We start from the raw sequence: 26522 nt of genomic DNA, 5'->3' as shown, positions 1-26522 counted from the left end.
GAAAAAAATGGTAGCAGAGTGAGCTTTCCTTTTTACCACCTCCCTGGGGAGCCTGCTGTAAAAGGAAACTTGCAGTCGTTCCTGTAAATCTTCTTTTGTGGCCATCTCTGCTGGGTGTCCCCTTTGTGCCCTGTGAACATCTGTGTTGCAGCTTATGTCTGAACCCAAATGGAGAACAAATATGTGAATCTGCTTCTTATTTTGAGCAGGAAGCTGTTGCTATTAGTAGGGCAGGTGGCCTTGGTTCACCTGTGACTGTTAATCCTCGTCTGGGAGGGAAATAGACGTCTGTCCTCTCTCCTGCCTCCATCAGTGCCTTTTTCCATGGGGAAGCACGTTTTCCTGATTTCCTCAGGGCAATTCCCAATGCCTGTCAGTAATCTGCAGTTGTTTTCTCCCTGAAATTTTCCCAAGACGTCATGCAGTAGGAGGAGAGGAGCAAGCACTGTATGACTTTTATGGCACAGTTTACTTTCCGTTGCTCCTGGGAACTTCTGCCTGTGTGCACGCAGTCATTCAGGCACCACCCAATGACACCACCCTTCTGCATAAGGAATAAATCTTTAAGCTCCGAAGTATTCAGGCTGCAGCTCAGCGGATGCCAGGAGGGAAGAGGTAGCTTCATCCTTTGGAAATTCCGGAGACTCCAGGAAAAGGCATCAACATACCTGTACAGTTTTGGAAGACAACACAAAACAGCTCATTGAACATAAATTGTGAACTTAACCTCAAACAGACTTGCCTGAAGCAAACTTTTGCTTTGAGGGAGGGAAAAAAAAAAAAAGAAGAAAGCAGTAGTGCTGTCCTATTTGCAAAAGTGCTATCCCTCTTGAGCATGCTCAGCAACATTTGAAAAGCATAGGTGACGAACTGCAATCTTTGTGGTGTATGTGAGCCTCAGAGAGAAAAATTAAATCTGTTGTGTCAAGCTGGCTTCAGCTTGTGCTGGCAGGGTTTTTATGACGAGCCCAGAAGGTGCAGAAACTTCTGTGAAAGATCAGGTATGACGGCAGGCAATGACTGTAACTCTGTGGCAGGAGGAAGCTGGAGGACACGAGGTAACTCTAAATTGGCAGCCGTCAGTTTGGGAAGGAGCATGGCTGATTTAGCAAGAGGATGCACCAATTCTGCAATTTCCGTCAGATGCTTGGATTGAAAAGGCTCAGAAATAGCAAATCTCCCCAGCTTATGTTAGCTGAAATGGCTACTGGACAACTTTGTTTTCCTTCTCTTTTAATAAATGAGCTCTCTTTGGCTGAAAGTTAAATGAGTTCTGGAGCTCTCCAAGCCAAGTTAGAAGAAGTTGGCCCCTTTCTCTCCAAAACTAACTGTCAAGGCAGTCCCAATGCATTGCAGACCTCTCTGCTCACGTGAATCCTGTATAGGCAGTGATATGTCTTGCTCGTTCATGTATGCACTTGTTACTGAGGGAAGGATTGGTCTGGCTCATGGTGCGACTGGGAGTGCTAAACAGCTAAAAATTCTAAACACAAAAATCTGGTCCTCTTTAAACGTTGGCGGACAGCTATCTTCCATCTGTGGCAGCCTATGCAAAACAACAGAAGAGCTGCAAATTTTGTGTTCTGAAACCTTGGAGAAATAACTGGCGTGTTCCAATTTATTTCTTAACTACAGGCGAATCTGAAACATTAAACACCGAAGCTAATGCTAAATTGTGACAAATAGGCGAAAGCTGGGAGGTTTAACTGTACGGCCCGTATCTCGTCCGTTCACACAGCAAAACACCCAAGCCTCCCTCCCATGCCGTGCAATCGCAGCTGGCTGGAAGGTCCTCGGAGCTGCTGCCCAGCCGTACCCAGGCGTGGGACAAGGCTGTTGCACGGGCACTGCTCTCGCCTAACGGGTCAGTGCTCACCTAGTGGGGAGGCAGAGTCCTCCAGCTCCACCTGACCTCCCGTGACGCTGAGGCTGTCCCCGCTGGGTGGGTGCCTGAGCCTCTGGCCAGGTCACCCGCACCACAACAAGGTGTTGCGCAGCCTCAGGCAGCAGAAAGGAAGGCGGCTGAGCGTCCTGCAGGCATGTCGCTTGCAAGGCTTCTCTGGAGGTACTGGCTGGTTGTTTCTGTCCCTTTTATTTTCTTGGACAGAAAGGTTGCAAGCTCCATCGGACAGTGTCAAATGTGAACGACTGTATCCTTAAACGGCTCCTTACTGGAGTATCTGAGCAAAGGAGCTCAGTTCAGATGAGAGAGGGGAATATGGATAAGACAGCAGGCTGTAACTGATGTGTTGGCTCCTCAGGGCCATGGCCTGCAGGGAGGGGATGACAGCAGCCTTGGGCCAGCTCCAGCAAAAAACGAGGACTGTAACAGCCCCCAGCCAGCCCCCAGCCATACAGGCTGCACGCAGATGTTTTGTCCGTTCTTGCTCTTCAGGCTTCATCCCAAAAAGGATTCTATTGATTTCACTGAGCTTTGGATCAGCCTTACGGAGCAGCTGGGAAACAAAAACTGTGCATTAGCCAATACCCCTGGACAATAGCAGTTTGGTTTGATTAGAGAAGGTGTCAGTTTTTAGCAGTTCCCAGTTTCTTTTTAATTTGCCCTGTGCTTCCTCGTCTAGCCAGGGGGCTGGGTAGTAATGTGCCTCTCTGCAGCGTTGTCCTTCTGTTTATCAAAGTTACACAAAGAAGTTGCACGTTAAAACATTTGCCTTTTTCCAAATCGGCTTGGTGCTGCCACAGTTCGTCTCCCTTTGCAGTGTTAGAAAATGTGTGTTTACAGTAGGTGATTGCAAGTAGGACACTTTGGTATAGGGGAATCTGGAAGCAAGGCCTCCTCCTGATTCACTGGAGCAATTGTGGGTGAGTCACTTTGCTAAATATGCCCTGTGTTTCCAAGTAACACGCTATGTTATAAATTGAGAATGTCACTAACCTGTTATACAACTGTCAGATTTAAAATTAAGGCACCAATAAGGAGCTTAGAAACTGGTTGCTGTTATAACACCAGCAATTCTAAACACAAATCCAAATGAGGGAAAGTGAAGACAATCTTTCTGCTTACATTACTTAATGTCTTTGCAGTACTTAATGAAGGGACAGTCCCTTAAGGCTGTTAATAGATATTGTCCACCCTACAGAACTCACCAAAGTGGCTATCACCTGCAAGAATTATTTTTTGGGGCCTCCCAAACTCCCATTACAAAGTTCTTGCACATCACTACTTGCGGCGCATGTATATTGTGAAGATAGTAAATGCTCAAGTTAAAGAGGTATTTGGTTTTTGTTTTTGTTTTTTAATATGAGCAGTCAGGAAAATAAAGCAAACAGTGAAGAAGTGGATGCGATCTGCTATTGCGTCTGTTATGTCCTTTTACTTTGCTTGTTTGAGGAACTGTTGTAGGATTGGATAGACAAACATGCACTCAGATGTTGTAGTTTCTGTATAGATAGTTATTGTGCGTTTTGCTTCTTGTTGCAGTGTAACCGAGCAGTGTGCATTGCTATTCGTTATGCAATGATTGGATCTGTAATCTTACACACACGGAAGTGTGTGGTAGCCAAACGTAGCAACACAATATTTTGTAAAGACAAGGTACTGAGCATAGAGTATCATAAATTGATCCCAGGAGGACAGATCTGGAATATAAACTGTAGTGCTTTGAATATATGCACGTTATAATTGCATTAAACACTTTGCAGCAATTTGTATTGTAGTACAGCCGACAAAGTACTTTACCTCCTAGTAACTAAATAAATAGTGTTGATATTTTTCTTTTCCATATTTATAATTGCATTAATTGCTTTGCGTATTAATAGCAAATAGTTAAATGCCAAAGCCCAGGCTGTAGCTGCCAGTCATCCACATGCCATTTCTTTTCATATTCAAGCTATGAAATTGAACAGTAACTACACTTTTTGCAAGTGTGTATATTCACAGCTTAAATTTTATATAGAAAAGCCCACTGCTTTACCTAAATATTATCATTTTCATTATCCAATCCATTGCTCATAGATTGTCTTGCTGAAAGGAAGAGAAACTGTACTAAGAGATCAGAAGACATCTGAATAAAAATAAATAAATAATCAGTTCACTTTAGCTAGGAGTTGTGACTTGTTTCCAAACAATGCTGAACTTTGAAACAGTTCTTTTTCTGCTTTTAAAAATAGCCTCTTTCAGAAGGCACAGCTGAAAGGTCCACATTCATTGCAATTTTTACTTTTGTAATGCGCTTCTATTGGGCTAATAGAATGTAGCAAAGCAGCATAGGACAACTGACTAGTTTTCAAAAGGGAGCTAGTTTTTAAAGTTTCCAGAGAAATCATCTTCCTTCACTTGTATGTAGAGACAATAAAAGTTGAGATTGCAACATAAACCTGGCTAAAACTTGAGTTAAAAAAGACTCCTCTTCAGGTTTCTTGTTTTTCAACTTTTTTTTCCACTGTAATTTTGCTGCTTTATTTGTGTTGAACTCCTTACTTAAGGCCAACATTTAAAGCAGCCAGTGGTTCTGAAAGTTTGAAAACTGCTGCCGTGTGTCACGGCTGCACTGTAAGGAGTCAGTTCCAACTTAATATTGCAGATGTATGCTGAACTATCTGGGGAAGAGCAAAGGTTGATTAAATTCACAAAATAAGGTGCTTCCTAGTTTTCTAAATATGTCACTCAACCTAAAATTAACTCAATTATTTACCAGTCACACACATGCTAATGAATCCTGACAATCTCAATCGACCTGCTGCGAAGAACTTCACTGTCACCCAATATTATTTCCTCTGTGTTTTCCCTAAAAGGAAAATGTGATTGTAGCATTTATCACATGGAAAGCAAAAATACTGTGGGATTTTATTATTCTTTTTTTAATACCTGCAATTCCAGACCACTAGTAAATTAATTACATTTAATTAGTGAGTCTATAAAACAGAGGCTTCATTTTTGTGAGCGTGTCTGCTGAAGTTTAATCCCCAGGAGATGTCTCCTGTGATAGTGATGTAAGTGGCTGCTTCTAAACCAGCATCAGTTATATTATTTAAGAAATAAAGCTGAGGTTACATTTTCATGCAAAATGTGACAAAACTATAACGCTTCGAAACACTTTGGTAATATGGTAAATATAATGGATTATTATTTCTAAAGTTAGAATCACCTGGGAATGACATTTTGAGCTGTATGTAGCCAGTATCTATCAGGATAAATAAGAGATATGTAAGAAATTTTTAAGTTAGCTGAAATCTAAAGTGTTCTTAGCTACATTCTTGTTAAATACAGAAATACATTATTTAAATAAAAATGCAGTTATCTTGCATTTATACCTGAAAACAGTTACGGTTAAATCTACAAGAGGCTGCGTTGGATTATGAAATAGTATTGCTTTCCTTTTCTAAGGTTTTTCCCCCTGAAGCTCTACAAAGCCCTGGACGAGAATCAACCTTGACCCATAAAACAGACATTGCTGTAGCATCGACACGGGTAGGGAACAATAGTCCAGCTGAAGAGATATCTGGCCTACGGTTATTTCTGTCAGGAAAATGGAGCTAGAGAGAGAGACATACAATATTTTAAGCTGCTAGCAATGGCAAGCTCTTTGCAGACAGCTGCATGTTCAGCCTTTTTGGATAGAACGGTTTAGTGCTAATTAAGTGGACAAGTCAGATCTCAGCATGCCCTTTGGGAGAAGTCTGCCGTGCCTCAGCTTCCCGTGAAAATTTTGGCAGAGGTGGGTTTGAAGCTACAAACAATCTCATTGTGAAATGTGGTGCTGGATATGATATGGGCCTGCTAAAACCCATTTTACTGGATTTTACTCAGTTGCTGCTACCCATAGAGAAATATAAAAAATTAAAAAAAACCCAAAACATGCAGTTTTGGAAATGGAAATTAATCATTGTGTTCAGTTGAATTCCTTTCCTAGTTGTTCCTAGTTATTACTGCATTTGTTTAGATGTATTTTTTTTTTATCATTTCCATGATTTTCTTACTTGATTCATTCAGTGACATAAGCTGTAGTGACCAAGCAGTTGTTTCCGTGGTGACAAATTGCAGTGTTACAAGCATCCTTGCATGAATCAGGTAAAAGAAACATGTCAACTAAAAATGGAGAAAGTTTACTTACAAAAATAAAATAGAAATAATGGGTAAAAGTTTATAGGAGAATGGTTTGGAAATCTAAAAAATGTTATCGTGTAGTCAAGTCTTTGATACTTCCAAAGATGCCAGCACTGCCACCACCACAGTGAAACACAAAGGGATCTGTCCATATCTGATAACAGCCATCATCTGGGAACACTGATTGCTTCACTGAAAATAGACAAATAACTCCATAATAGAGCTTCTGCAATTCACGCTATGTAAGTGTCTGATTTGAGTGAATGAATTTAATAGTAAGAAAAAAAAAATAAAGCTTCTTGCCCATTTTCTAGACTGTGGTAATAAACATCGCAATTCCTTGTTCCTTGTTGTTAAGGCCTATCTCCTTAACAAACTGTATCTTAAAAAGACCTTGAGTACTTCTGCCATATCACTGATCCAGGAGCTAATCCATTGAAAACGATGGAGTTGCATCAAGCATATATAAATGCAGGTGAAATCTGAGTTGTGTTCAGTGAGTGTAGTGGGGAATCTAGGCTGAAATTTAGGAAACCCCTTTAGAAAGTCGCAAATGATATTGTTACTAAATTAAATGTTTTTTTGGAGTGTATACTGAGAATGCCAGAAAGACCCTCAATATATAGAGTGATGATAAGAGTTAATTTCATTCCCATCATGACAGCGCTCAGTGGGAATATTGTGGCTTACCTTGGCTCAGACGTTATTTCCAATAAATATGGAAATAATGGCTCACAGTGCTGCAAACTGTTAGGAGATCTCATGGGAAATCTCATCAGATTATGTGATAAGTTTGAAATTAATCCATATCCCCACCGTATTTACACAATATACAATTGTTTCTCTGATGACTTATAAGGCAAGGTAAACACTACCATCCTAAATCAGCAAGGAGACTTGCTGCAATACATTCTCTTGGTAGGGACTAAATTTCTTTGTATTTGATGAAGGCAACTGACAACATGATTATATAACTTTGTTTCACTGCAGATATATTGTTGCCTGTATTTTAAATTAGTTTGTAACCTCGTTATACCAAATCATCATCTTTCTTGTAGTTCTCCTTGCCTCCAGTTCGACAGATATTAATTTTTGTATTATCCTTATTCAAAATCTAAAAGGGAAAAAATTGCTGGGAGCCTCTTGCTTCTAGTGTAGAAAATGCCGAGCTATAGATCCATCTAGCCATCTCTGCGATTGCTCTTTGGTGAGGGTTTCGTTATGGCACTGCACTAGCCCCTTTGCAGACTGGTTTGGGATTGCTCCATACCTTGCCTGTTTAGGTGGACAGGACTGTGTCACGGTAAGCCAGAAAATATCTTCTTATTATCTTTCCCTGAAGGATAGGAGAGCATCATCCGCTGATATATGTATACTTTGCCACACTTGTAAGCATTGAAAGTCTCAAGAAGCAGATGACACTCTCTCCAGTCCCTGGATTGAGTTTCTTGCATCCTACTTGTTTTGGAGTATGATCATGAATCCTTAAAGAACTTAAAGCATGCCAGAAAAAAATTTTGCTGGTCAAGAGGTCCTAAAAGGACTGGAAGAGCAGTGGTCCTCTTCAGTGATGTGCTTCTACCCTACAGCTTGAATACCAGCGCTATGTAATTTTGGAAGCCACAGCAAAAAAATTTTGCGATATGTGAAAGGCCATATGCGATGAGCAAGGGCTGTTAGCCTGGACTAGGCCTTTATTTCTTTTAAAGCAAACTGACTTTCCACTTTGCTTTTGTGAACATAAAAACAAAGAAGAAGAGTCACTGTGCATTTTTGCAGCTTCTCTCTCCTCTCACCGTTTTAGCTTCCGTGTAGCTGCTTTTGTATATGGATTCCACCCTTTTCCTCCTGGTCTTTCCTGAGGCCTCGTTCATATTGTAAAATCCATGCTTTCTCCAAAAAAAGAAAGCATGCTTTCTCTCCTTTGCTCTTCTATAAGTTCCTCCTCTTCCTTGAAGGTTCGACAACCCAGTGAAGATCCTCTAAGATCCTTTCTGTTGGCTTTTTCTGTCCCACGTAGACTGTCTGCTCCAGTTCTTTCTTTTCCCTTATTCTCTATGCTTGCCTTTACTCTGAAGTGAACTTATCTCCTTTTTATCTCTGATAGCGACTAGCAATGGCAGGCAAAAGATTAATCCAACAAGCCCTTTTCTGTCTTCCTACAAATTTGGGAGGTTCACATAGGCAATTGGTACAAACAGTATCTTTGATTTGCTATAAACTCTAGTTCTACTCAGAGTTTTTTTTTTTTCCCAATAAAAAAGGCATTTCAATAAACTGTTGCGTCAGTGTACCAGCAGTCCCATCTGACACTAGTGTCAAAATACAATAGATATATGGCTCCCTTTAATTAATCATGTAGAAGAGAGAACAAGAGAAAACCCACATAATCAGTTGTTTCCTCTAACACGAATGCTTCCTAGATTCCCGTCCTCTTCATCAGATTTTAAAAAACATTTAAGTATATTTTAGAATCTTGTACATTGTCTGATCAGTACAAACACAGTGAAGCTTCTTTTCTACTTCTTGTTATTCATGGTAGAGGAATTTTGTATTTCATTTGTAGTTTCTGATATGCAGTGGGAGAGGAAAAAGGACAATACAACTCTTTATTCTTGTTTACCCTGCTGAGCCATAGCAGTTAGCTTGGGGCATACACCATCTATAGACCATATGCTAAATTTCGGTCGATTAATCCCCAACGTGATCAAAAAGGAAACACAGACTGGCAATACAGGTGCTGCTGACAGCATAAATACAAGACAGTGAGGTTGCAGGAGAGTAGCTGACGGTCTGAAGAATCATTGTCGTTGATAACGATGTATGAGATGGAAAGAAATCAGGTTGTTTCAGAATCAACATTGGGTTTGTAAGTGGGAATCTAGGTTAAAAACAATTGTTATTATTCATCAACTGAACTAGTTCTCAGTTGAATTGTTGGAGCTTTTTTTACTTTATATGATGAGAAATTAATAATTTAAGTGCATCTCCTTCTTTCTGCAACATTGAAAAACACAAACGTGAATAGTATAGGGTACTTAAAATTGTGTTTAGCGTGGAGTTATTTATCTGTTTGTCATTTGCAAGCAATATTAATAATACTCTGTGCACCAAAACCTTAATACTGAATATTTTCTGAAATTTCGGTACATAAAGTACGATAGAAGCTCTTTTTGTTTTCATGTACTGTAATGTGTATTTGTTCAAACAGAGAAATGTTTATCTGCTGAAAAGATAGCAGTGATAAATTACTTCAGTTTTCCTGCCTACCTACTGTTTTCAATTTGTCATTAAATTCCTGGTTGGATCCACGAGGCAGATAGATCTGGATTCAAAAAGTTACCTTGATGCCTTTTTCAGCCAACCCCTGTGACCTGATGATAAAAAGGAAATTCAGTTATCCACAGGTTCATCCTTCTTGTGTAGTTCAAACTCCACTAGATACCTAAAGGACTGCAATTTTACCATTTTCTCTGAACCACATTAATTTTCAGGGGATGTACGGGACCTCTACCTTTACTGTCACAAGAGCAGCACTTTAGATATCAACAGTGTAACTATCTGTTGAATCTAAATAGCATGCAAATTGTGCTTCCCATACTCATCCAATCTCAGTGTGAGTTATGCTGTATATGCTCTGTTAATCCTTTTGAAAAATTATTGACTCTTGAATAACTTTCTTTTACTACTATAAATCATATCTTTTTTTTTATCATTGACTTTTGAGTTCAAGGGCCTGTTTTATTTCTCATCAGAAAACAAATTTCTCACTGTACTTAACATGAAGTATTCAGGGCTTATGTTTTCCATTGTAATGGTTCATCAGTCTCCTCTGCCTTCTCCTCACTGAATAAGTGATCCTTATGCAATGTACAGGATAGGAGCATGCAAACAGAGAAAAGAGAAACCAAATAGTTTAAAAAAGCTGTAAGTGAACATGATGTAAGTTTTCAGTACTAATATATTTGCAGATGTAAGAAAAAATAATGTGGAACTCTTCCCTCATTTACCAATATTTACCATACTTCGTTTATTAGAATAATTGTTTTTTGCCAGAGAGCAGCATAAGCCATGTATCCCAGCTCACTCTTGAGGTCTGCGTCTATGCCTGCTACTCTTGAGGTGTGCATCTATGCCTGCTACTCTTGAGGTCTGCATCTATGTCTGCTTTTTAGCAGATCCATCTTGGCTGCCCACCAAAGGACTGTAGACGTCTGCTCGCGGAAGAGGTGAACGTTCTCACACTGTTTTAGAAAGGGCATTTGCTGCCTTCGGATGAGCGAACACATGCATTTCGGATTACTGACCACTTAGAATAGACGTGTGCCTATGTCTGTTTGATGAGTAGAAAAGGAGCCTGAGCTGACTGGGTTAGATGTGGACACCAATAGATGTGTCAGATGTCAGATGAATCCAGCCCAATGTATCCAGAGATTCCTGCCTGCTATTTTTGGTCTGCTAGGCCATGATTTCTGCAGAACAATTTTGCACTGTTATTTCTGTTGCTCCTCATCCTTTTGCATTGCCTTCTGATATGAAGCATGAATGAGACCTAGTGACTGGAGCACAGAATCCAAGTATTCTGGCGTTTGCTCCTTGCTTTACCACCATCTCATCCTGTGATTTTCCACAGGACAATGGTAGCATTGATCTGTGGTTCTCGTTTCCCTTTCTGTTATATGGGAGCATAATAATGAGCATTCATAATTATTTATGAACGTAATGTACTATATAAGCTGAGTTTTGGGATGGCTTCTTCTGTAAGGCAAAATTCTACAAAGTTCAATAAACTACTCATTATTACCATTGTTATTAATATCATTACTATTATTATTTCTGCGCTGGCTTCCAGCTGGGTTCTCTGCACTCCTAAAGGGGTTGATTTCAATGTGAAATTCTACCGGGAGAGGTGCACCTTCAGCTCCCTTTTAAGCAATGGAAGTCAAGGACGTTCATTATGTTACAAGGCTCACACTGCAACAAAGACAATATTACTAATTACTTCAGGTCCATCAAAATTCAGGTGTTGCCTGTGTGGAAGAGCTGCCGGACAAAATTATTTTGAAATGCTACTTCACATTAAAGGTAGCGTGAGAAAATTATCCCTGTGATGTTAATATCTGTGTATAGCCGGTAGTTTTAACAAGGAGCTCTTCCTGATATATTCCCAGTCTTTTGAAGAAATCTGCATTCTGGAGTACAGTAGCCTGCAGAGGGAAAGGAACAGGAAAGCTTTTTTTCCCCATTAAACAAATGCTTTCTCCTAACTAAGAATAGAGGTAGTTCTCTTTTGGCAAGCAAATGATTGTTAAGGGCACTTTGCTGGAAGTGTTTGTGCTACTCTGTGATCTTGCTGTCTGTTTATTGGTGGCCTGCACAAATGGGCACAATCCCCAGAAAAATGACAGCATGCATAAGTTAATTAAACAAAAGAACCACATCTGCGTGTTCTTGGAAGAGGGACAGCAAGCAGCTCACCTCCTGCTGATGGAGTGGTTGACTTGCCTTGTGAATTATTTTCCAACCCTGCCATTCTTCCCTTAGGAGGGGCCTTAGTGGGGTTTTTAGGTGGTGGAAGTTAGAATTAAGGTTTTCTTTTCTTGCTATTAAATACCTTCTCCATTAACAGAACCAGTCTGCTGCAATTCTTTCTTGACAGTGTTTAGACTGGGTAATTTGAAATGTGAGTGGTGCAGGCAAGCTGTACTTTTTGAAGTCTGAGAATATCCTCTTTCTGGAAAATCTTTCTGAAATTATCTTTTGGTGAGTAGAACTTGATCCATTCTATAGATGAAAGAAGATGCTGTTTACAGATATTTTGATGAGGCTTAGGCATTGTCACGTCTAGATAGTTTGATGGATTTCATTATATCCAGAAGAAATCTAAGCCTGCTAGAGACAAGTAAATAACCTCAAACGTCTCTCTCTCTCTCTCTCTCTCTCTCTCTCTCTCTCTCTCTCTCTCTCTGTCCCTTCCCCTCCCCCCCCCAACACTTTTCTTCCTTTGTACTGCCTGAATTTTAGCAATCGGCTTCTTCAAAAGTCTTTAGTGACCCCTCACACGTAGCACCACTCTGTGTGAAATTTTATTACAATGAAATCATCAAGGGAAAACAAGAAATCAATCCTGGCCAGATAGTTATTATCATGCTTTAAAAAGGTAAAAACCTTTGGAGAACAGAGTTTCAGTAGACTGATGATATGTCACGGAAGAGCTATCTTTTCCCTGTGCAAGTCCTTGTCTAAGATGGATACGAGGAAACAAAATATTCTGTCATCGAGCTCTTGCCCACATCCCGACCCCCCTCTAACAGCAGCCTGATGTTTACTGCTGTTAGTCGCCACCTGCTTCCCTTCAAATCCTCCTCATGCAAAACACAGTCCTTTCAGAGCAGTCATTATACGTTTGGAAATGGCAAAGCAATTCTCCAAGTCCTACTGATTATGTTGTATAGCAACCCTACTGTATGCTGTTTCTGCTGCTTGGAAGGCTGGTAGCTGCTTGGCAAGCTAAAGAAGAAGCTTCTTTCCAATAACAGTGTTTTTCTTTTATCCCAGAGTGTGGTATTATTTTTCTATTGGTGTGATTATAAAAGAAAATATATACAAAGCTAAAGAAATATTCCAATATATTCGTAATATAATATTATGATGGGCATTAAATAAAGTCATTCAAGTGCTTGAGTTCATTCAAGTTTTTTTTTAGCTTTTTTAGAGAAATAATTATTGCACGGAAAGTCTGGCCTGAATAGGAATTATCTGATTAAAAGAATACTGGCCTAGGTCTTGTGCTTGGCTTTCTATAAGCTTAAGCATGCAATCATTTTTATTGCCATTGTTGAAAGTAGACGGATTTAAATAGGGGTTCTCCCACACAGATTGTTTAATACTGATACTTTTAAGGAAGAGAGTACAAGTGGATTGAAATAAAATCCGGAACCCATGGCTCAAGACGAGTGAGGGACAGCATCGGAAGGGAACCCTGGAGCTGGTAGGAATGGCAGGAGTAGCATTACACAGCAAGGAGACTGGAGAGCTGGAGACTTTGTGAGGATGGAAAAGTAGCATTCTTTCTCTTGAGAGCCCTTTGTTTTAATTGGGTTCAGGCCTCATTCTCTCTTAACCTATTGCTGCCTATAACAATACTTTCAAATGTAGTTGGCATTCCTTCCATCTGCCTGCAATCGTTTATAGAAAGCAAACTGAGTTTCTAGGGTTTCTTAGGCCTACCCTACCTAAGAAATGAAACTCCCTAAATGTGAAACAGCCTAAGAAAAATGAAAACATGGAAATCATGATAAATTCTTTATAAAACTTTAAAGAATTTGCATTCTGTTCATTGTAATCTACATTAATGAACTGGAAAGACACATTACATTTCTGCAGATCTGGATGAAGATAAGATAAGTGCCAGAGGTTTAGCCTCTAAGACTCTGGGCAAAGCTTCGTGCTGCTGGAAACATTTTTGTTTTGCAAAGTGAATAGTAGCTGATTGTTAAAGCATTGTCTGTGGTGGTGGCAGGAGTTCAGAAAATGGCTAAGAATCTCGAATGAAATATAGCTGAAACTAAGTTTTAAACAAGAAGAATCCTGTCTGCAAAAACCAATGTGCTATAAAACTCTTTTTGCCAAGAATGTGACAAGCAAGGACTCGACAGATAAAAAAAACAGCAACAAACAAACCTAGCGTTTCCAGAGGCGGTCGAAATGTGCTCAGAGCAATGATGCAAGCTCTCGGTGATTCTGGGTGTGTCACCCACATCTTTCCATTCCAAAGAAGTCCAGAAATACTTGATGTGTCCTTAGTAGTTTGGAAAGACTTGGCAAGAGGCGTCACTGAGTGTTTATTTGAAATGTAGTCCCAGGGAAATATGAAGCAGATATTCATTCAGTCTGAGGGTTACAAGAGGAGAGAAAAAAGAGGTGCAATTATTTACCTGAAGGCATCTGATTTTTCAAGTTCAGAGAAAACAGATGTATTTCTTCTTGTATACTGCTGTTTGAAAATTTGCAGGCTTTATATAAAAAGTGTTATATTTATCAACAAATAAATATCTTTAAATGGTACCTAAAGGCGAAAAATGCCTTAGCTTTATAACAGCATTCTAGAGAATTACCTCATTCTAGAGAATTACCTCAAGTTCTTGTTAAAGTAACTGATATTGTCTGAGAAGCTGTTACTTTAACGCCCTCCACTATTTGTGTTCTGGCATGTATCCATGTACTAGGTGACTTCTGTATTTCACACATGCCAAAAAGATGTTACCAGCTTTTGATCTGAAAGTGAAATATGTGGCATCTTTTTTTTTTGAGTAGCATAGTAGAAATGAAGGTAGCTGGTATGGGTCAGAGGAAGAAATTATTGTTTTGAGTTTCTTCCTGGTGGTCAGTGCTTAGAGATGGTATGAACAGAAGTGGGGAAGCTTAACCCTCCAGGAGCAGCTCTGAAGATATTGTAAAAGGGCACGTTGTTGTTTTGGTTCCCCATCCACTTTCCAAAACTGCCAGATAAGTCCAGAGTTAAAGTTTTATTTATTATAATAAATACATTTTTCAGAAAAAACACAACATAAAAATGTACTGGACTATGCAGAAATCAAGCACATCTTCAAAGGGCTGGTCCAGAATCAGTAAAGGATCTAAAAGAAGAAACGAGGTGCATAAAAGGTTGGAGGGTACATAAGTCAGAGGGTATAAAAAATCAATACAATTAGGCAATTCATCCTTAGCTGATTGGGATTTTATTGAGGCCTTTCACTTTGTAGATCTTATGGATTAATATAAACTGTTTCTGTTCTACACTTTGCATAAGCTCGAGATATTCAGCATCCCTGGAGAAGAAGTAGAACAAAGACAGTGGCACTGAGTTTCCAGTAGACAGACCCCCTCCTCCCCTCAGCTCATCAGACAAAGAAGTACTTGCTGGCTGTCGTTAGATATTCCATGTTCAGAGTATTAAACACGTTTAAAAGTTGAGTTTTTTTTTTTTCTCATACAGATGCTGTGACTGAGTGGGAAATTTATATTTCTATTTCAGGATAGAATTTGACTTAAATTTACATCTTGGTCTGATTTGCATACTGACCTCTTATTTTAGGGAAGTATGGATTATCTTTGTACAGTGATCTGAAAAAAATGTGCTAACTGATTGACGTTAGTGCTTTGGATTTCAGTACTCCACGTTTGCTTGCAGATCTACTTTATTTGTATGTAATAGTAGGACACTAGTCAAGACTAGTGCCCCAGGCATTTGAGACTAAGTCTTGAAGGACTTTTTATGTAAAGGGAGAAAAACAAGCATTTTGGGGAAGAGGGATAGGGGTGGCTGGGCTCTAGCTTCTGGATGGAGCGAAGGAGGGAATGGTTTTGCAGATGATGTTCTGATGCTACACTTAATGTTTTATGTTCATTACCATTATGCTGTAAGTGAAGATAAGCAGAAAAGGAAAGAAGAGAGAAAGGACGCTCAAAGGAAAAGCCTGAAGACAAAAGTAGAGAAGCAAGGAAAAGAGAGAAGTAGAGAGAGCTGGTGAAATAAGTCTGCTGAGGCGTGGAGAAAGTGTAAAAGTGGTAAAGCCCCTGTCAGGCACTGCGTGAGTCTGCACGGCAATGAAAGGGGAGCTTTCTCCAGGCTCGCACCTATGTCTAGCTGGTTTGGGGAGCGCTGGGTAGCAATGGAGATGCAGTGATATACAGTTCAGCTTGGCCCATCAGGAGCCCTGGCTGCGTATTTTGGTTGCTGTTGCATTGAAGTCTGCATTTACTTTGTTTTAACAACCGTTATCAGCCAGGGAAAACAGATTAAGGTAGCACAGGAACATCTCTGTGCTGCAAACGTGCCTTTGTTCTCAGTGCAGGACTCCTCTCCTTCCTTCCCCGGCTTTTCTCCCTCTTGCCCAGAGGCTTTTCTTCTCTGCCTCTTCTACCAGATAAGGGTCCCTGAGTAAATACGTAGTGAGGAAGACTCACTGGAGCAGTTTCTTAACCTGACTTCAATCCGGCTTCAAATTTGTGTATGAAAATGTAATAGGGTAATTTATCACCTTTATTCAGGTAAACAGATAGAACCGTGGGCAGCTAACGACTTTCATTTTCTGTGCAGGAAGTTACAGGTTCCATTTAGCTAGCGGAGCCTTTCCCTTCCCTTCTGGGGTGGAGTGCTCAAAAGGGAGCAATCACTTATAGTTTTCCACTTTGCCCAATGCTGGCAGGTAAATCATAGAGCAGAGACTGGTGCCGTCCTTTAGCTTTGATAGCTGTAATTGTAGCAGTTCTTTAGCAAACATCCAGTTAATCCATACAGGACTTCCCTTCAGTCTAGCTTTTGAAAATAAATAACGAGTTTGTAATAGCTGTTTTCTATATAAGAGCAACCAATCAAGCGCATGTGGAAGAAGCTTCATCAAGACCGCTTGACCTACGAGTAAAATAAAAAGAAGGACAAGACAGGCTTTCCTAGTGATTTACTTTCTATGCCCATGAATCATGGTTTTGGGTTTTTTTTTCCCCTCTGCTATTGTGATTGTGGGGTTTTTTGTTTTTGTTTTTATTTTTTGGTACTGCTTACCCTATCATTATGGGTAGAAAAAGTAAAAGGGATTGAGATATTTTCTCAGCAGTGATGAAAGGCACAGGACATTTCAAGGACATGCTATAAAAGTTGTTAGGACTGCAATATGCTGTATCTTCTTCGAGATGAAAGTACAGTGTATGGTCTGTACTGGATTAATGTGATTCATACTGAAGGATGCTAACTGTACCATAAGCAATGGTGATTTTGCGTGTTTACATTTTAACTTATCATTTATATTAACTTCATATTTTCCCCAGAATTTGGGTGAATATTTCGTTGCGGCTGTAAACCCCATGGGAAGGAGCCAAATAGTTCATGCTGGCAAAATCTGGCAAAAGACACTGTTTAAATATTTAGCACCAGCAACAGAGGGATATTTGAAAACTAGCTGCACACTTTAGTCTATTTTCTTTAAGGAGCTTATTGGGAAAAAATGATTAAGTAAAGGCACAAAATTTTGAAATTTTTGAAGAGCTTTCAAAATGTTTAGGAGTATTTATGATGTAGTCAAAGTTAAATATATTTTAGCACAAATTGATGTGGGTTGGCTTTTTCCTATTTTTGGTAGAGAGGAAGGGAAGAGAAAGCAGAAGGGGCTGGGTGCTCCACAGTCTACTAGAAGCCTTGGGATTGGAAACCACAAAATGAAAAACAGCAGATGTGAAACAGTGGCTTCTGATTTCCTTCATATGTGCGCAAATGCATCAACTTAGCATCATTTAAAACTCCTCTTCTGAGGCCGTGGAACAAAAGAACATGAAAGTAATTAGTTCTAGTCTAAAAAAATCCACAAGAAGATGTTTGTCCTTGGTAAATGTTTCTTCATATTGCTTTATGGTTTCTACATACCCAAACAAGTTAGCATGAGGGAGTAAAGCAGCACTTTGGACATCATATGAGATTGCTATGCAAGACTGCAGTGTGGATGTGGCTCTATCATAAAAGACAGCTACTCCACTGTGCAGCAGAGCTGTTGGTATTGGCTGAAGTGAGGAGGGAGGCTCTCACGATGTACCAAACTTCAAGTTTGGTACATCCAAACCCTTTAAAAAATAATAATTATTAGGAATTTTAATCCAATTACACTAGCAGGTTGAGGAATTAGTGGGCTTTCATACTGATGATATTGTGTGAAATATTGAGCTGTGCAGCTGAATAACTATAGAGGATTTAATTATGACAGTCACTGGTGTTTTTCAGAACATCAAAGACCTAGCTAGCCGATTATGAAGCAGATGTATGGCATGAAGTAGAAGTTGATCACAATTTTCTGGATATTTGTTTTGTGTACCAAGCAAGAACATAATTATTGAATAGCTTCTACTATAGTTTTTACAGCTTTATTTTTTTTCAGCAGTTAACTTTATCTGGTAGAATATGAATTTACCCTCAACAGAAACTGTGGGGGAAAAAAAGCATTTTCCTGTAATTATCTCAGTACACTTAATATCATGCTAACATGCATATAGTTTGACGAGTACCGAGGTTAAAGGTAGACTGGTTTATCCTAGAGTTAACATTTTCTAATTCATGCAACTTAAGCAGATTTTTTTTTATTCAAAAAGAATTTAGGCCACAACAGTGTTACTGGTATTCTCAAGCCCTGTTCCTTAGCAAGAATGGTAGGAGACGCTGTTCTCAGCAGAGCAAACACAGCTCATTCACAGGTGGGCTGAAGGATATTCTGTTTTATTTTGTTTTCAATAAATCCATAGGAAGCCAGAAGTAATCTCATATTTGTGGTGCTGTTTTATTAACTGAAAGAACCTCATGAATTTTTTTTACATATAAGCTGTACCATGAGGTCTCAGCTCTTCTGAGGGGTGCAGCCACACCGAATCAACTTCATGTGAGGTCAAGGAAGTAAACATTACAGTACATGGTACCATGTGTACCCATGTCTATTGCCTTTCCATAGTGGGTTAAGTGCTGACATTGCAAATACTGGTCACCTCCAAAACTGGATAAATACCTCTGCTGAAGTTGAAGCATGGGCCTGACAGAACAGAAAAATTATGCAGTTGTTTTGCATGTGTACTACATACCAGCTTCTCTGCTGGTGTTAAAGGATGAAACAACATTGACATCAGTGGAATTGCTCTCATTTTTACCAACAGCAATATTAGTTTTGTGGCATTCAGGTACTACGAGACTCGAGGAAACTCATGGCCGCCAGATTTTTCAGAGAGTCTGTAGCTAAAAGTAATTTTGTTTATGACCTCTCATGAAAAAACAAAAGAACAACTGGCATCATTTTGGGGGAAAAAAGCTTATTATGTTCAGAGTGGTGAGCTTCTTGATGGTAGTACTGTGTACGATGTGAATTTTTTCTCCATTATTTGCCACAAATAGGTCAGATGATTGCAAATAGTATGCAAGTATGAAAATAGCCCTTTTTAAGGTAGCAGTGCTAGAAGAACTTCTGGGAACAGTTCTGAACTGGCAGATAATTGCTTAGGTCCTTTTGGCCTAACAGGCCTTTTCCAGTTCCGCAAAACTGACAACAATTAAGGGAAAAGATGAACAGTCTTTGCTGGGACACTGCAGCATTTATAGGAGAAATGGAAGTGGGTCATTCTGGATGTGACATTTAATGGAAGCACGTTATGTCAGCATCAAGATGACATTTGAAGATCCATCTGGAAAGGGTGTGTCCACTTCTTCTGCCGTGACATCTGTTTAGAGGCAGACATAAAATTCCCCTTGTGAATCATGCCAGCGCTACAGAGCTGGCAAACTCCTGTTCCTTCTCTTTCTCTCATTATGTTTGATGTCTCATCCTTGAATGGGAAGTATGGTTTACTAAGGGTCCCAGTGGAGAAGAAGGTTTTAAAGAAATTGTGAGGAAACAAATGGTAAGTTCTCATTATCATAGATGATGTGAAATACAGCTCTCGTGGCACTATTAAAATGTCTGAAAATTATTTATTTCTTAAAACACTACAGAGATTTTTATGATATATTCTTTCCAAAATAGGTGATATAAATGAACAGTAATGAGTAATAAAATAGATAGCAAAATGAGGGGGTTTGTTTCAGAATCATAGATATTGTGCATTAGATATTATAGATTAGGATGGAAAAACTGTTGTTTAAAAATGCTGTTTGAAACATCATGGTTTAGGCTACTTCATTTTCTCTTCCACTTGGGTTTGAACATTTCATGTCCCTTGGAAATTACATATTGAAACTAATATTCCCCATAATAATGCATTAAGCTGGAAAGTGCTGGATCTCAGGCATATTGAGCAGTAAATACTCTGAATTTTTATTGTTGCCACAAACCTTTTGATAGTTGGTCCCAGAGTAATAGAATACTATGCCTAGAACTGATGTGTTTATTGTTCTAAAAAGATGAATAGGCCCTGATGTTGATGATGATGTTGACCCTGGCTGCTAGACGGAAATGAAGATTTGTACAGCATTCAGTGTAATATTAAATTTGCTGCATTAAATGATGTATCTTTATTTTGGCGAAGGATTTCATTTGTTAAATGTGATCCGTAAGTCTACTTGCAAATATTTTTAAAAATACTGTCAGAAAACCAAATCTTGTATTAGCGTTCACAGTGGACAGAGGAACAGATCTGTGTTCTGTCTTATTCACTGTGATGTCCTGAACACTTCAAGGTGCTTCCACATCTATGCGTTGAGAGGTGAATAGTGCCATAAAATCTAGGTCACTTCTGTTGCACTAAAACTGAAGCAGAGCCGTAGAGGTTTTTGGTAATATGTAAGCCCTATGAGTTACAAAAATCGGTCCCCTGGAGGCAGGCTTTCTTAGCATGGGCACAGTTTTATAGTAAGATATCAAACTGTTTTTTCTAGAGTGGAGCTGTCTGTGTATCAAACTTTGCAGTACAGAGAATGGGCAGATAAAGCTCAGGACTACTGTTGAGTGTATAGGCATATCCTTAAAGGGATCTATCTTGTGGAATTAGAGAAAATAGTCTGTTTGGAATAATCTAGCTAAACTACCGTATATTCAACTTATGTCTATTTTCAATTGTCTGTGAAGGTAAGGAATTAGTGTTTGCCTGCAGAGGAATCATACTAGATTTGCCTTTTAAATCGTTACAGGATATACAGCTGGGTAAGCACATCTGTAAGGCTGGAGTGAGAACTATCTCTCGTTTGTTTTCTCCAGCCGAGTGTAAATCTCTAATTTTAAGGGCATTCTACCCTTGGTTTAGATTTGTTTATTTTAGTTTTATAGACCCCATTTTAAATCTATTTTAATGAGCTGTTTATGCAGTGATAGTATTTTTAATATACGCTTAGGTTCTGTGTAACTCTAAGTCAGGCAATGTTGCATAGAGAGGGCATGAATTAATAATATGGCAAAGGCAGCTGAACTATCTCTAATATACCAGCCAAAATAGATTTTGGTGTGGGTGCCTGTCTGCCAGCTTGCTTGTCCCTGTCTGGAACTGACAATTCGAGTTGCCTTTTCTCTCCTTAAGGGTGGCTGATTTTGCCAGCCCTGCTGCATCCTGGAGCTAGTTAGGATCTGGGCTCTGCAGCACAAGAGAGATATGGAGCTATCAGAGAGAGTCCAGCAAAGGGCTACTAGGATGATTAAGGGACTGGAGCATCTCTCGCATAATGAAAGGCTGAGAGCCCTGGGATCGCTTAACCTGCAGAAGAGAAGACTGAGGGAGATTTTATCAATACGTATAAATATCTGAAGGGAGGGTATGAAGAAAATAGAGCCAGCCTCTTCTGAGTGGTGCCCAGTGATAGGATGACAGGCAACAGGTACAAACTGAAACACAGGAAGCTCCATCTGAACATAAGGAAAAAGTTTTTTACTGTGAGGGTGAGGGTGACTGACCACTGGAAGAGGTTGCCTGGAGAGGATATGGAGTCTCCTTTCTTGGAGATGTTCCAAAGCTGTGTGGACTGGGTCATGGCCAGCCTGCTCCAGGTGACCCTGCTTGAGCAGAGTGGTTGGACTAGATAGTCTCTGGAGGTCCCTTCCAACCTCAGCCACTCTGTAATCTCTCAGCCTGGTATATGAATAGTCTCAATGATCCTTGAGATGAATAGTCTCAATGATCCAATGATTGTGAATGTGAGATGAAGATCAGGGAACAGAAGAATATCAGGAACCAGCATTTCAGCCTGTTCACCATCTGCAGGAAAATCCTTCTGCACTTAGCTCACTCTGTATGGATGAAGAGAAGCAGAATAATAATAATAATACTCAAGCCAGCACATCTAATTAGCATAATAATCAGTTTCACCCAAGCCCATAGCTAGCCAGCTTACAAAACTCTACAAGTATTTGTAAAATGTTGCAAGCAAAGTTCCCGGAACCGTTTCTTGGATAGGGAGCATGATGCATGGGTGTCAGCTGGGCAAAGACTTTTTGGCTGCTTGGTTTGCTTGCAGCTTTTCCAGCAATGACGGATCTGGACGGAACAGTTTACTGGCTAGCCAGTGCTGGGGTATTACAAGGCTCTTTGATAGTTTTGTGTGTGCCTACTTCCTGGCCACTCATAACGGGTTCCCTAATCTGTCTCCAGACATATCTTCAATATAATAGCAAGAATAATTAAAATCGGAATAGCAATTTGGTGCTCTGACCATCTGGGATCCAGGCTAAGAGATGAGCAGTACAGACCCTAAAGCTGTTGGTAAGGTAAGCTTTCTTATTCTTTTTTGTAATTAATTTAAATGGCTCTTAAATGATTTTTAAATGAGTTTATACTCAAAACAGCTTTGAAAATCTGCATCTTTCCAATGAGGTCTGACTGCTGCTTCTACTGCTGTGTCTCAGTCTGATTTTTCCAACAGGAGGAACTGACTATTAGGCGTACCAGAACCTCCGTATCAGCTGAGTGAAACCTCAGCACAGCAATAAAGAATAGCAAATGGAAATAGTAGGAAGCTTTTCTAAAAACCTTTTAGAAAATCCCTATTCCAGTATATGGACCCCAGAGAAGGATAAAAAAAAAAAAAACAAAAACAGGCAAAAAGAGGGCATTACATGCATGAACATGTGATGACTGTGGTGCTGGCTAAGAGGACTTTGGAAGGTACTGAATGTATGAAGTAAAAGCTGATGAAAGTCTAAAATACAGTAGCATTTTTGGAATGTCACACTTTTAGTAGGATTTTCTTTCTCCTTGTAGAATATCAGAGAGAGGTTGAATTGGCTTTACCATGCCACTAAGGCAAGAGATTCTACCACACTGAGGTATAAGGGAGGAACTGGAAGTACAGCAGAGTCAGAAGAAGTAATTGTGGGCTCATCTTTGGACTTATCTGTCCCAAATATTGGAGCAGAGTGCAGAGGAGTAGCAGCTGAACTGGTTCATTTGCAATGTGCAGTAGTATCACCATGAAAGGATGTGCCGTTCCAGTGCTGCCGTTCCTGGGCTAATTAGACTTATTAAGAGGCAGAGCTAATGATAGCAGGTACAGTGGTACACTGATGCAATTAAGCAATTTTCAGGACCCAAGTTAAGCCAGTGTTGCACTGCACCGTGAAGTTATGAGGGCTTTTGCTGAATGTGTGTTCCCAGTGTTTGATATAACTCCTGCTGCCTCAGCAGGAGAAAGCCTCTTGTGCGATTGGTGGATTTAGTCTTCCAAAAGCTAACTGCATAGCAGAACCAAGGAAAACGGGTCCTCTTTAGCAGCCAGAGGAGGAAAGACAAGAAGGAATACATCCAGATGCCAATCTGGGTTCAACAGGAAAGGAAAAAAGGCTGATGTTTTTCCTGAAGAGCTTCACTTAACTGAAAGGTGAAGCTGGGGTAGGTGAAAAGCAGTCTTTATCATCAAGCATAGGCTTAGACTTTTGGCCAGGTGAGTAGGCTAATACTGACTATTCCATTTTGATTCATCCAAAAAGTAGAGTTTCTGTTTCCTATTGCAAAGGAATGGTAGAAAAACAGCCTCAGTTTTTTCAGTGCAACAACAACCTGCCCAGTAGCTGCTCCACAAGAGACAATATCAACTTTTGGAAGCCTAGCAACGTTAGCCCATGTTTTGCTGTAGCAGTGACTGCAGCAGCAGTGGTAGGTTGAAGAGCTGATGTACCAGCAGGTTGCCAGCCAAGCCCTGCTCAAACAGTGACACTGGGTTCTGGCCCACCCCTTTAGAGAGAGGCCAGCTGATATCTCCAAAATGCTGTCCACTTTTAACTGTTGGTCACATGGCCTGTACTTTTTTGTCTCAGAAAGCTCAAGTCACAAGCAAGGTTTAAGACTAAAATATCCAAAAGATACTCTTCTCATTGCCCCCACAAGATGCAATTTTCCACCTGGAGTGCAAAACTTTTTCCATCCTTGCTGTTGCTCTATGCCTGATGGACACTTGCAGACCCCACTTGAAGGTCTGAGCTCTGATGATCAGTCTGGAGTCAACTTGAGAAATTCTACCAGCTATCTTTCAGATCTGGGCTTATCAGACAGATCTGAGCTAGCAACATTTGCAACCGAAGATGCTCAAGAGCAAGTAACATCACCAATAAGTTCAGAGGCTTGGCTTTCAGTTCATCTTTTGCAGCTACCTCTAGAATGGGATGTGGACCTTTTAGGAACCACATGAGGTACCCCTGGAAATTTTATCAGAGAAAGAATGCCAAGTCACTAATGGAAATTGCTTCCTAGCCCTGTTCAGATTATTCTCAGGCTGTGAGCCAGGAAAGTTCCTACTTAGTTCAAGCATACCAGAATGTGATTACCTGATACGTGTTAGTTGTGTCCAGGGGATGCCTCGTTGCAAAAGAGCAGCTATGCCACTGGGTGAGTACAGCTGAGAAGCATGCATGGTGAGGGGGAGGGTATGGACTGGCATCGCTCAGATATGAGACCCTAGCAGTACTTCCCTTCTCCCTCCCTCTTCAGCTCTTAACTTTCATCTTTTCAATGTCCCATCAGACTCACGGAAAGTTAGAAAAATAAATAAATTTAAAGAAAAAATCAAAATCACCACTAGAAAAATAGAACCAGTGGTAGGAAACCAAGACAGCCTGGTTTTAAGTAGATCGCATAAAGGACAAAATACAAATGCCTGCTTCCATAATAGTTATTTTCCACCATTTGGGTGGAATGCTGTTCACAACAGAGGAGCTCCAGTGATTTGGTGTTTGAATGGCATGGTGAGGATGACACCCTACAAGAGTCTCCCACTACCGCTTGGAGGGCTGGGACAGTTTCTCTGCTACGAATTTCAGAATAACTTGCTCTGGTTCCTGGGACTTATAGGATTAATGCTGGTGCCTCACTCGCTCTAAGCTCTTTGAAGCGTCAGGAACAGAACTGGTTCAGTTCAGATTGTCTTGTAGCCATATAAGAAGGAGGACAGTACTTTCAAAGATTACCCTCTGTACAAAGTCCTTATACAAAGGGACTGCCAATTTCTGTGCACCCTTCCCCAAAAGAAGTCTCTTGAGTAGTTAGGAACTCACATAATGACATAAGAAGAAGAGGGGATTTAGTGTCTTAAGAATACCAATTTATGACTGTTTTGTACCTATGTTGCCCACTAACCAGATGGGTAGAGCTGAATAGAGATGAGGGTTGCTGGGGGAAGGCTACCACTATACTCTGCAGTATATACCTCTCATTCCTGTTCTCCTGCCCATGCAAATCTTCATTTAGTTACTGCTTTTTTTTTCCCCCTCAGCATCACTTCACTTGCAGCTTAGTCTGCGCTCATCTTTCACTTGCACCAAAACCCTTCACCTGCCCCCTTCTTCCCATCTCTTCTGTTCTGCTTTCCTTTGTCTATTCTTACTCCCTACCTTTCCTGTCTGTTTCCAGGGGAACATAAATTGCTGCTAAATGCCATGCCAAAATATACCTACGCTCCCAAAATAAAATTAAAAAAATAGTATTAAGATGTGCATGTAAGGAATGGAATTAACCATCTAATCTCATTACTGTCTTATCCTCTTTTCCCTTCCTTTCTCTCTTGCACTTTGCAATTCTCTTTCACTGTTTCACTTCTGAAATAGAGTAAATTCCTTGTGATATGAGGATCATCTTTTGCTTGTGTCATGTGCCTACCTGCTTTAAGCGTTATCTTAATTAGAATTCTAAAAGTATAAGGCACAGAGCAGTTTCTGTACTGAAACTACAATACTGAAACAGTGTAGCATGTTACTGGAAAAGTTTATCTTATTCATGTTGGTGAAACAACAGATCATCTTAACAGGAAATGAAATGACTAATAGCAACTGGCCGGCTCTACTCTTATGACAGGCCAGATTGCTGAAAATGGCTTGGTGACTGATAAGAAAAGAGAATAGGAAAAGAGAGCTAGAGAAACCATTTCACTGAAATTTTAAAAATTTCATGCACTGTAGATTGGTGGGTGTTCTGCCCTAATATTTCAATTTTGTTACTAACCAGAAAAGCAAAGTTCCCAAGGCACAACAAACCAAAATAGGCTAAATAAAAATATGCTTGAAGACATGAATAATGTATTAACTGTATTTTGCTTCATTTGTAAAGAGCAAAAGAGAACAAATAACCAGTGTTGTGGACCCAGATGGGCCTTTGTCGGAGATACTCTTCTCCAAGCTGTTCTATGGGGGAAAAGACTTCAAAGAACAGTTTTTTCAAAAGAGTTCTTCAAGCTGCCCCACAAATGTATCAACTATTATATGTTCTTGAGTTTTATTTGTAGCAGGACATTTGCGGCTCTCTGATCAGCTCGAGGAAACTTACTGCCATAAATAAAGTAACTTCAGTTTAAAGCTGTAAGCCTGTCTCCAGCCATATATCCTTAATAATGGAAGTAGATGCTTCTGAATGCTACAGGACAATTTACATGTATGTGGGCTGACACAGTTGGGTCTTTAAACATAGTTTCCATGATGTTGCCCTCAAAATTGCAAGTAAGAATTTAGAAGCTGCTTTTCCC

At 40.0% G+C, this 26522-nt stretch overlaps 1 protein-coding gene across 11 annotated transcripts in view; it reads left to right on the top strand.

Annotated features, from left to right (window-relative positions):
* Window positions 1–26522, top strand: part of ENOX1 (ecto-NOX disulfide-thiol exchanger 1) — a 374358-nt gene that overhangs the window by 78146 nt on the left and 269690 nt on the right. Inside the window, exon 1 of one of the 11 annotated variants that reach the window (XM_068929747.1) lies at window positions 22266–22284. The exons of the other annotated variants lie outside the window; for them this stretch is intronic. The gene's annotated coding sequence lies outside the window, so the exon portion shown is untranslated. Of the gene's footprint in view, window positions 1–22265; window positions 22285–26522 lie in introns of those variants that run through there. 11 annotated transcript variants of the gene reach the window in all.

Source organism: Struthio camelus, chromosome 1, assembly GCF_040807025.1.
Source record: "Struthio camelus isolate bStrCam1 chromosome 1, bStrCam1.hap1, whole genome shotgun sequence".
Taxonomy (NCBI): Eukaryota; Metazoa; Chordata; class Aves; order Struthioniformes; family Struthionidae; genus Struthio; species Struthio camelus.
The sequence above is the reverse complement of the archived record's forward strand: the minus strand, read 5'-3'. Positions and strand labels throughout refer to the sequence as shown.